The sequence below is a fragment of the Furipterus horrens genome, unplaced genomic scaffold (genome assembly GCF_987537825.1).
Source record: "Furipterus horrens unplaced genomic scaffold, mFurHor1.1.pri manual_scaffold_3, whole genome shotgun sequence".
Classification (NCBI taxonomy): domain Eukaryota; kingdom Metazoa; phylum Chordata; class Mammalia; order Chiroptera; family Furipteridae; genus Furipterus; species Furipterus horrens.
Window position 1 is genome coordinate 114,928,808 of NW_028327173.1, and position 11,049 is coordinate 114,939,856.

The window sequence follows — 11,049 nt, forward strand, 5'->3', positions numbered from 1 at the left end:
CTTTCAATATGAGATGGGTCTCTTGGAGGCAGCGTATATGGGTCTTGTTTTCTTATCTATTCAGCTACCCTCTATATTTTGGTAGGAGCATTTAAATCATTTACATTTAAGGTGATTATTGATAGATTAGTATGTAGTGCCATTTTATTGTTAGACTATTTTCCTCTTTTTTTCTTTTTTTTCTTTCCCTTTCTTTTCTTCTTCTTCTTAAAGCAAGCCCTTTAACATTTGTTGCAGTACTGGTTTGGTGTTAACAAACTCCTTTAGCTTTTTCTTATCTGGGAAGCTCTTTATTTCTCCTTAATTTTAAACTTGCTGAGTAAAGTAGCCTTGGTTGTCAGTCCTTGCTTTTCGTCACCTTGAATATTTCATGCCACTCCATTCTGGTCTGAAATGTTTCTGTTGAGAATTCAGGTGACAGTTTAATTGGTGCTCTCTTCCTTTCCCTTGTAGCTTTTAAAGAGGCCTACAGAGACACATCATAATTAAAATAACAAGGCTCAAAAAACACCAAATATTAATTTTTCCTCTTAAAGCCTCCTAAAATCAACCATAAACTTCTAGATATGGATGAGATAAATGAATTTTGAAAGTTAAGGAGATCACAATTTTCATACAAAATACAATAAAAAGCAGTTTGTCTAAACTGGTATTTTCAAATGACACTGTCCATCACAATTTTAAATATAGTTTTAGAACTGTAATGGCCTTAGTGGATAACTATAAGAAAACCTAATAGAGAACTTAAACTGGCAGCATAGTGTTGTGAAATCTCTTCTAAAAGGCTTTCAATTTCTAGTGTGAACTAGGTTTAACTGTAATTACAGGGAACAAATATCCCCCCCAAAAAACATATTTAGAGAGGAAACTGTTTCAGAACTACATATACATAGAAACAGCAAGCTCTGTACTTTTTCTTTGATTTTCTTCAAAAATCAAAATTCTAATCAGCAGTCATGCAAATTTCCAGTTTTTCACTCATTCCATACTTGTTACATTCAACTTTATAATTAGTTTAAATTTCAAAAAGTATAAAAGTTTTATTTCTCTTCAGGCTCACTCATCCTCCCTATTAATCCTTTATGCTTCTATTTCTTAAATGTCTCCATTTGCATAAATTGTCTGCAAATAATTAAAGTTAATTAAGATAATTTATCACTTGAAAGTGAAGCAATATTATCAGCAGGTATCAGCTTGTTAAGCAAAAAAAGAATAAGTTTCTGGGAAAAGAGTCAGCCCTTGTTACCAAGTAGACACAAGTGGCAAAAAGGGGAAAAAAAGAGTTGCAATTAGCTAATCATGCTTTTCTAGCAGCTTATTTTGCAAACAAATTATAGATTAGATAATTTACACTTTGGCAGTCTTCTTGCATATGAATTATGATAGAGTTCTCATAAAAAATATTAACTTCTTTAACTGCCAAAAGAGGTCTCTAGCCAGAGTCGTTTGACAATTGTTTTTTTTTTTTTTTAGTGTATGTGAGAAAGCAATGTTTATTATCAGCAGTTAAATAATTTTACGTAGGCATTTTTTTTGCTTTCTTGTATAAATAAGCAATTTTTTTTCAATGAAAATGCTGATATGATTGGAGGAAATAGGTTCTTCAGCAGTGTCCTGGGGAAAGAATTTCAGGGACACTCACGTACTAGGAGTTTAAGTATAGTGGCAAGATTTATTAGAGAAAAAAGTTACAAGTGACAGTATACTCTGAGAGAGTCAGAGCGTGAGCCAGCTATTGCTTAGCTGTTGTGGTGGATTCTGGAAAGGAAATTACAGAGGCAAAAGGATAGTCCTCTCTGCTGCTGTTTACTGCGCCTTTGGTTGCAAGTCTCGTTAGAGTTTAGGAGAAAATAAGGCAAAAGGTGCATGCTGGAGAGAAGGAAGGGCATGGGATGCTCCCAGGAGGGTGCATACGCTGTTCTCTGCCTAGCTTCCATATACTCCCTTGGGTCTGGGAAAGAGCAGGCTTTCTATCAGACTACCCAATGTCTTTCCTGGCTGTTCCCAGGCTAGTGCCTGTGCCCTCCCCAATCCAATCCCTTTCTTGGATTCTCCAGGGTTGGTGCCCTTCCCCAATTTGATCCTTTCCCATACTAGTCCCCTCCCCCTTTTATGGTCACCATTTTGGCTTCTATTGCCATTACTCTGATGGAATAATGCCAGTTACCCCATAAGATGGCTATAAATCTATCTTTCCTGCCTAGTCTACCAGGCAGATGTTTTGCTCCCTTTGGCTGAATGATGTTGGTTACTCTTCTGAGTGACTGAAAAGTTAATCAGGCTAAATCAGATGTGTCTGCTTCCTTTCTTTTTTGTTAATACCTAACGGCCTACTCTAACACTGAGTATAAGATAGAGTAGCAAAATGACATGTGCACGTTTTAAAATCCATGAGAGAGGCAAGAGAAACCTTCTGAAGAGAATAGAAAAGAAACTTACTATAACACTAAGTACACTATAAAAATGCAATAAATGGAAATATCATTATTATGAGAATTGATGTTAGGAAAGGAAAGATAATATTAATTTTTGGAAAAGTTATTTCCTGGCTGATGAAATGGATGATTCCAAAATTTCATTAATTTGAAATTTTATATTAAATCTGCTCTATATTGGGGAGGAAAAATAATTTTCCCTCTACCCTTCTGAGTTCTTAGCTGAGATTCTTGTAATAAAAGATAGATCAGCAAGAGAAAAAGAAACAGAAATTTATTAACATGTATATCACATGTATACAGAGAAGATATTCAGATAAAAATGAAGAACTCCCTAGTGTGGCTTAGATTTCAGGCTTCACTATCAGCTTAATAGGAAAGGGAGTGGTGGATGTTGGCCCCTTAGGAGAGAATAAATAATTTTTAGGAAAGATGAATGGACCCTCAGAATAGATAAGAGGCATGATAATCTGTGACAACATTTGGGAATGATGTCAACTTCCAGTCTCTATCTCCTGTGATGAAAGTCTATTTTCTCAATTGATAAAATTTCTGAAAAGGGATTTTATGACAACTTAATTTCTTTCAGAGGATCAGTCTTCAGCCAGATAAGAGGTGTTCAATGAAAGCTGCTCCCTGCATTTGCCATTTATTCAAGTGCTTGTGGCTCAAAGTAATGAATATTTCTAAGCAGCATATTTTGGACTGGTATGTCCTAAACTCCTACAATCATATTATGAAGTGGCATATTCTGCCCTTCATAAGCTTCTTACAGTTTATGGGAAGTAATAAAAGGTCTATATAGGACATAATATGGCACAGCTGCATATTGTAATTTTTAGGACATATACTAAAAGCATAATGAAAGTAGATAACAACAAGCTATTAGGGTAAAATGGTATAATAAATGAACAATATTTTATTCATTTCAAGGAAAGTGAGAAAGGGAGTTTTTCAAGAGAATATCAAAAAAGTGAGTCAAGTAAAGAAAATTACCAGTATATATATATTTACATCGCTACTTGCATTAGTGTAGGTGAAATATGATACCCTAATTAAAAGACAATATTTTTAGATTAAAACATCTCTCATGGGACCCAGAATAAAATAAAAACTATTGATAAATATATACAGTGAAAACAATATTCATAATGTATTAAAATATGTGTGATGCAAGGAAATCAGAGCTTAAGAATTTTTTAACCTTAAATGAATATACTATAAAAAAAATACTGAAATTCAATGATGCAGGCTTCAATCTCAGAAAGCTAGAAAAATTAACATATTAAACCCCAAAATATAGTCAAAACAAAGGAATAAAAATAAGACTACAAATATCATTAGAAAATAAACCTAAAATTTAAAAAGTCAGGATGGTGTAAAGACAGGTAATTTTTAATAAAATTTTAAAACCCTAGCAAAACTGATCAAGGAAATCAAAAAAGCAAGCACAAATTACCAAAATATAAATGACATGTACATATCAATAAGATCATTTAGGTGTTAAAAATTAAACACCTTATACAATTTTTATGTCAAAAAGTTTTAATCATAATTGAAGTGCATAAATTCCACTTCATAAAAATGACAAATTTCATAAAAGTAACACTATAGATACTATAGTAATTGGATACATTTAGATCCTTTCTACCAAGAAACTATGATAGATGGTTTAACTGGTGAATTTAAGGAAGAAATTATATCAATTTTAATAAACTGTTCCACAGAGTAGAAAATAAACATAATTAACATAATTTTTATAAGCTTAAAAAGGGAGAAATTACCATCTCTCATTAATATGGATCAAAATTATAAATAAAATTAGTAAGTCATATACATATACACATATATACGACATATTATGAGTAAGTAGGATTTAGTCCAAAATGCAAGACTGATTTAACATTCAATATGAATCTGTTAATGTGGTTAATGAATAGTATAAAACATTGAAAGAATAAAAGACTATAAGAAAAGCTACTCGACAAAATCAACCCATTCATGATTCAAAGGTTCAGCAAACTAGGTAAAGAATGAAACTGATAAATAGCACATAAAAGAAACTTGCAGCAAACAGTGCTCTCAATAAGTAAAATACTGAATACTTTATATCTGAAGTCAGAAATGACATAAGGATATTCACTATTAGCTAATGTTTTTAAATATAAAAATAATTAAGTTATTTTAAGTAATTTTAAGTTATAAGAAAGTAAAATAATCGCTAAAAATTTCTGTGAAAGAACAATGTAATAAAACATTAAAATATACTCTAAAGCCTCAGATATTAAGAGTGATATTGATATTTTGTAACTACCCATAGTATATATGCAAAAGTTGACTCAAGTGAACTAGGGACTTTAGTATTTGAAAATGTTCTCAAAATAATGGGAAAATGATACACTATAAAGAAAAATTTTAGGAAAACTTGATAAGCATTTAAAATTTGTTTTTGATTCATACCTCACAGTATATAGTTGAAAAAAATCCAAATGGTTTTATGATTTTAATCCAAACCATTTAAAAAATTAAAGTAGTATGACAAAATATAGGTAAATTATTTTATAATCTAGAGGTGACAAAGGCTTTCTAATTGTGATACAAAATAATGAATCTAGGAAGAAACACTGATAATTTTAACCATATAAATATAAAAAACTTCTGTCTAGCAAAAACGCCATTTAAAATGAATAAATTTAAGTTTGTGCAAGCTATATATCTCCAAAGTTGAAGCCTGCAGTGATAATAAAGACAAATAGCATGTAAGCTTCCTTTAGGAGGAGAACAGTCTTGTCTCAAGTACCAGCAAGTTTTGCCACTGTACCTACATTATCTTCAGCAATATAATTAATTTCCCTTTGTCAAGAGTTGTGAAGAGTCTAAGATTTTACCATAGTTGCAGGCCAACAAGTTCACCTGACACAATTTTGTAGGTTCTGGTAAATATAACACTCCTAGGTCCAAGACAAAGAACTTCACCACTAACGGCACAGAAGACAGCATGGTTTCACCTTGGTTTCAGTTCCCCCTTGTCCTCCAAATCCCATGGAATTGATGTGGAGGCAGACCCTTGTAGATGCTGGGCCCCCAGTGTGTTTGAGTGATATTTGGGGAACTCCAAGCTTAGCACACTCCAATATTTTAAAGGGGTCTGCTAGCAAAACAAACACACAAAGGAAGATATTATCTTTATTATGTTGGTCAGAAAAAAAATCTGTTGTCTACCTTGGTGCAAGGTATGTTTGTATACAAATACACCTTGTTATACAAACATACTTCAGAAAATAATCTGGAATAAGAGCTGATCACTAGATGTACAGAAACACCGTGGGGAACTGTCTCCTAACACTGTTAAGCCTTAATTGCTTCACTTGTACAATATGATTCTCAAGCAAATAGCATCTGTTGCCCATCACCAGCAGTAAAAGTCAGAATAATTTGTCTACCTTAACTGTCTTTGAATTGCCAAGGAAAATGCAGCCCATCCAAACACTGGATGAAACAACGCTTAACTCACATAGAGAAGAGAGAGCAAGAGCAGCTCCAGTAGCCAGTATAGCCGCCCACAGCCAGCGAGTACCTCCAAGGCAATTGGCCTGTACACACCCCTCTTATACTCTTGCCAAAACAGGGACGCCATCCTCTCCCTGCAGGGGACAGTTACACCAGCAGGTTAACCAGGTGCCTTATGAAACATATGCTTAAACCAAATGAATACACATTAAATTAAAATAGGAAAAGACATTCCCAAACAAGGTGACAAGCCCAGCACAAGCTGTGAGGACTCTGCCTCTTGGTAGGGAAGGATTCCAGGGCCAAGGCCCAGTCTCATGTGACCGAGTGAGGATTTAAGGACTCAATACATGAGACTGCCTTTTCCAGCCTGGATAATATACATTATGTAGGGCAGTTACAAGAATTATATGGGAAAATGTCTGAAAAGTATTTAGGATGATGCTAGCTCCTAGTAAGTGCTCACAACATAGACACTATTGTGATTATGGTTATAATTATGAAAAGAACTCATGGACAAAGACAACAGTGTGGTAATTGCAGGGGAGAGGGGGGTGGGTGGCAGTGGAAGAGGGTTCAAGGGGAATAAGTGGTAATAGAAAAAATACAATAAAAAATTAACTATTAAAATTTTAAAAAATAAAATGGCAAAATAACAAAAATAAAAATAAGTATTTTAAAACATAAATGTTAAACTATGTTCAAATATTATTTTACTCTCTAGAACTAAGGACAGGTTTCTTTTGTATTCTGAAATAAAATGCTTAGCTTTTAGTTTCTGACCATTTGTATTTGGATCAATTGTTAAAGGAATTTGAAACTTTGTGTCTTTGATGGTCAAAAAAATATTTCCCACAAGATCTCTAACTCCAAAATAAATAATTCATGCTCTTCATATATTATAGACAGAATCATAGAACTTCAAAGATAATAAATTATCTTTGTTAAGACAACTAGTCATATTCTGAAGAAACTTTTTTATTGTGTACAAAGTCAATAAAGTAGTAGAAAAAGCCAGCTAAATTATGATCCAAATTTTATGTAGCTGATAAACTCCTAAGGGCATGCTAATAACAAATGGTATATATGGGAAATTAGACCTATCAAATCTGAAACAGATCAGTTTGAAAAATACTGATGGGTTCAGAAAACAAGTCACTTTCCCCAGAAGCTTTTCCATTTTCAGATCTAGGATTATAAAATGCTAAAAGCACCAATATTTAATTCATCTTGAAAGTATTAGAGGCCAGAGCAACACAGTAAAAATCTTTATAAAATAATTTGATATGTAGAGCCAAAATTTGATATTGCTGATGGCAAGTTTAAAAGTAAACAAACTCACTATTATTAAGTTCCAGAGACACAGCTTTAACTGTTAAAACACAACCCTAAAAAAGAGGTACACTGTTTAATTAGATCTTTGGGTGAACGGTTGTATATTTCCATTTACACAGGCACTAGCCCATCAGGGTAAACAGACTTAATGCTGTGCTAAAACTGCTAAAAGGCAATAAGGAATAGTCATTTTAAATATTAATTTAAAATAATTTCTGAATGTGCCAAGGGAAAACAAAAGTCATTAAGCAGTATTATTAGTATTCACAGCAGCTGTTACACAATCATGTATCAAGTCCCTGTGTTCAAATTTGCTTTCTAATATAGTTTCTTAAAATACTCTATTAGTCTGTACTTCTTCATATGCTAATTAGATGCAAATAGCTTTAATTTTAATTTCATATCAGTTTGTCAGATTGTTCATGGATAAGTGTTTGCTCAATATATGTTTGGGATTAACTGTTTTTCAAAGTTACTTTAGAGAAAAATACCAAAAAGCCTGTAAACAAATTGAGATTACCTTTTCCCATTTTCCAAGATTTCTTTGTTCAGTGTATCCAATTGGTTTCAGCCAGTGAACCAAAATCTTCTGCTGTGTCTCCAGGTTATCTATTCATTTAGGACCTTTATGCTACCCACCATCCTTAAACGTTTTCCAGAGTATTGCATTTTTCCACACAAACTGAAATGTTTGTATTAAATCTAAGCATATGACTGGCCAATCTGGGCTTGTCTAGATCTAGGTCTGGTCAGGATCATTTCAGAATTTAAGATCATATGATCTTGCCCTGTCTGGCAGCTCAGTTTTTTAGTGTTGTCCCAGTAAGCCAAGGTTGTGGGTTCAATCCCCAGTCAGGGCACATACAAGAAGCAACCAACGAATACATAAATAAGTGGAACAACAAATTTCTCTATCAAAATCAATAAGTAATTTTTAAAAATTATATGATCTTGCTTGTGCTCAATATAAAAATAAGTCAACCCCTTTCCAAGGAAACACTTGTTTACAGAATTTGTTTTAATATCATCAAGATCATGATTTCAAAGCCACTTTCTCCCTGCTAGTGGAATTCATCCTTTTGTTTCTTTCTTCTAAAGTAGTGATAACTTTTATTACTAAAAGTTTTCTTCCAAAATATCTTTTGCTTGTTTTACAATCACACCCTAAATATTTCAATGAGCTCAGACAAAAGTCATAAAGGATATAACCCTTTTTTATGCTTACCTGAACTACAATATTATTTTATTTTATAATAGACTTTGTATATACATAAAACTGTGTAGTTGTCTGGTGGCCCAAGATCCTGAACTTTGGGTAAGCTGTAGAGGAAGGGATGCAAATAAGGTAGTACATATGCTGAAATCCTAAAAAATTCTTAAAGTTAATTATTATGTGTCTAATAGTAATCAACTGCTTTTATAAATACAATGGTACCTCGGTATTCATCTTTAATTTGTTCCAGAACTTGAGACGAGTGCTGAAACCCACAAGTAATGAACAAGTGACAAGTGAGGAAGCATTTTCTTTCACCGGGCAGCTGCCCATGACTCATACCACTCCTATGAAGGGCAACTAGTTCTGAGCAAGCACTGAGTACTGAAACATTGTTTTCTCATCAAAATGCGATGAGTAGTTCAGAAGCCAACAAGTACTGAGGTATGACGGTGTATTAAAGGCTTATGCTTCTATACAGCATCTAGTTTCGTATATCGAGCCATCATCATCGTCGGCAGCCGTCCGTCTCGAGAGACGATGGCGTAGCTTCTTGAGAGTCTATCTGCACCGCCGAGAATGGCTGTGCAGTCCGATTCGGGAGTGACAATCCCTGCCGCACTTGTTACAGGTGAAGGCAGATGGCTGTTGTTGCTGCTGTTGACGCTGCTTCCGCCTTGATCTTTTCTGGACCGCCTCCTCGTTGCGCGCAGCCTCCGCGCGTGACGTACCTTGCCTGACCGCGAGCCTCCAGGCTAGGCGGTCGTCTGCTTGAACTTCCCATGTGTTGAGATTGATGGAGCATTGTGTCATGTCCTTTTTGCAGATGTCTTTGAGCTGCAGTTTTGGGCGCCCTGTCATCCTCTGGCCTTCTGCTAGCTCGCCATAGAGGAGGTCTTTGGGAATACGGCCTGCATCCATTCTTTTGACATGGCCGAGCCACCTGAGGCGTCTCTCACTAAGAACTGCATGCAAACTGCTCATGTTGGCTCGCTTCAGCACCTCCGTGTTGGGAACCTTATCCTGCCAGGCAACATGCAGGACACGTCGCAGGCACCTCATGTGGAAGCTGTTGAGTTTCCTTTCGTGCCTTGCGTAGGTGGTCCACGTCTCGCTGCCATAGAAGAGAGTGCTGAGTACGCAGGCTTGGTAGATGCGCAGTCTGGTTTTCTCAGTGAGGCTGGAATTGTTCCACGCTCGCCGGTTCAGTTTGGCCATAACTGTGACTGCCCTGGCGATTCTCCGGTTGACCTCCAAGTCAACTGACAGAGAGCTCGAGATGGTGGACCCGAGGTAAGTGAAGTCGTTGACGACCTCCAGGGTGTATCCGTCGATGGTGATGCATGGGGGAGTCCCCGCGCCTTGAGCCATAACGTTCGTCTTCGTCAGGCTGATGGCTAGTCCAAACTCCTTGCATGCGTGGGAAAGGCAAGTGACTAGCTGCTGGAGTCCCTCTTCGGAGTGTGATGTCAAGGCTGCATCGTCGGCGAAGAGCATCTCACGGATGAGCACCTCTTTGACTTTGGTCTTGGCTCGTAGACGGGCCAGGTTGTAGAGCTTGCCATCGGATCTGGTGTGAATGAAGACACCCTCGCTGCAGTCCTTAAAGGCGTATTGGAGGAGCATGGAGAAGAAGATTCCGAACAGTGTAGGCGCGAGGACGCAGCCCTGCTTTACTCCGCTGCTGACTGGGAAGGCCTCAGAGGTTGCGCCGTTGTAGGACACCGTGCTGTGCATGTTGTCGTGAAAGGACATGACCACAGCAAGCAGATGTGGTGGACAGCCAATCTTCCGTAGCAAGCTGAAGAGTCCGCTTCGACTGACCAGATCAAACGCCTTCGTGAGGTCGATAAAGGCGAGGTAGAGTGGTTTATGCTGCTCGTGACACTTCTCCTGCAGCTGGCGTAGGGAGAAGATCATGTCCACTGTTGAGCGGCCAGCTCTGAAGCCACACTGGGACTCTGGGTAGACGCGGGAAGCAAGGGTCTGCAGGCGGGCAAGAGCGACCCGGGCGAATACTTTGCCGACGACGCTGAGGAGAGAGATGCCCCGGTAGTTGTTGCAGTCGCTGCGGTCTCCTTTGTTCTTGTACATGGTGATAATGTTGGCGTCTCTCATATCCTGGGGGATGTAACCCTCCTTCCAGCAGAGACAGAGTAGATGGTGGAGCGGCTGTAGCAGGACTGGTTTCCCGCTCTTTAGGATTTCTGGAGGGATTCTGTCGCTTCCTGGTGCTTTCCCGCAAGCGAGGCGGTCGATGGCTTTGCCGAGCTCTGCCGCAGTAGTTGGGGTGTCTAGCTCCTCCATGACTGGTAGGTCTGGGATGGCGTTAAGAGCAGTGTCTGTTACGGTGTTCCTCGTCGCGTACAGCTCGAGGTAGTGCTCGGTCCACTGCCGCATTTGCTGTTCCTGGTCAGTGATGACCTCACCTGTCTTGGACTTAAGGGGGGCGATCTTGGAGGGGATTGGGCCTGTTGCCTTCTTGATACCCTCATACATTCCTCGTGCGTTGCCTATATCGGCGGCTTCCTGGATGCTTCTGCACAGGTTTAGCCA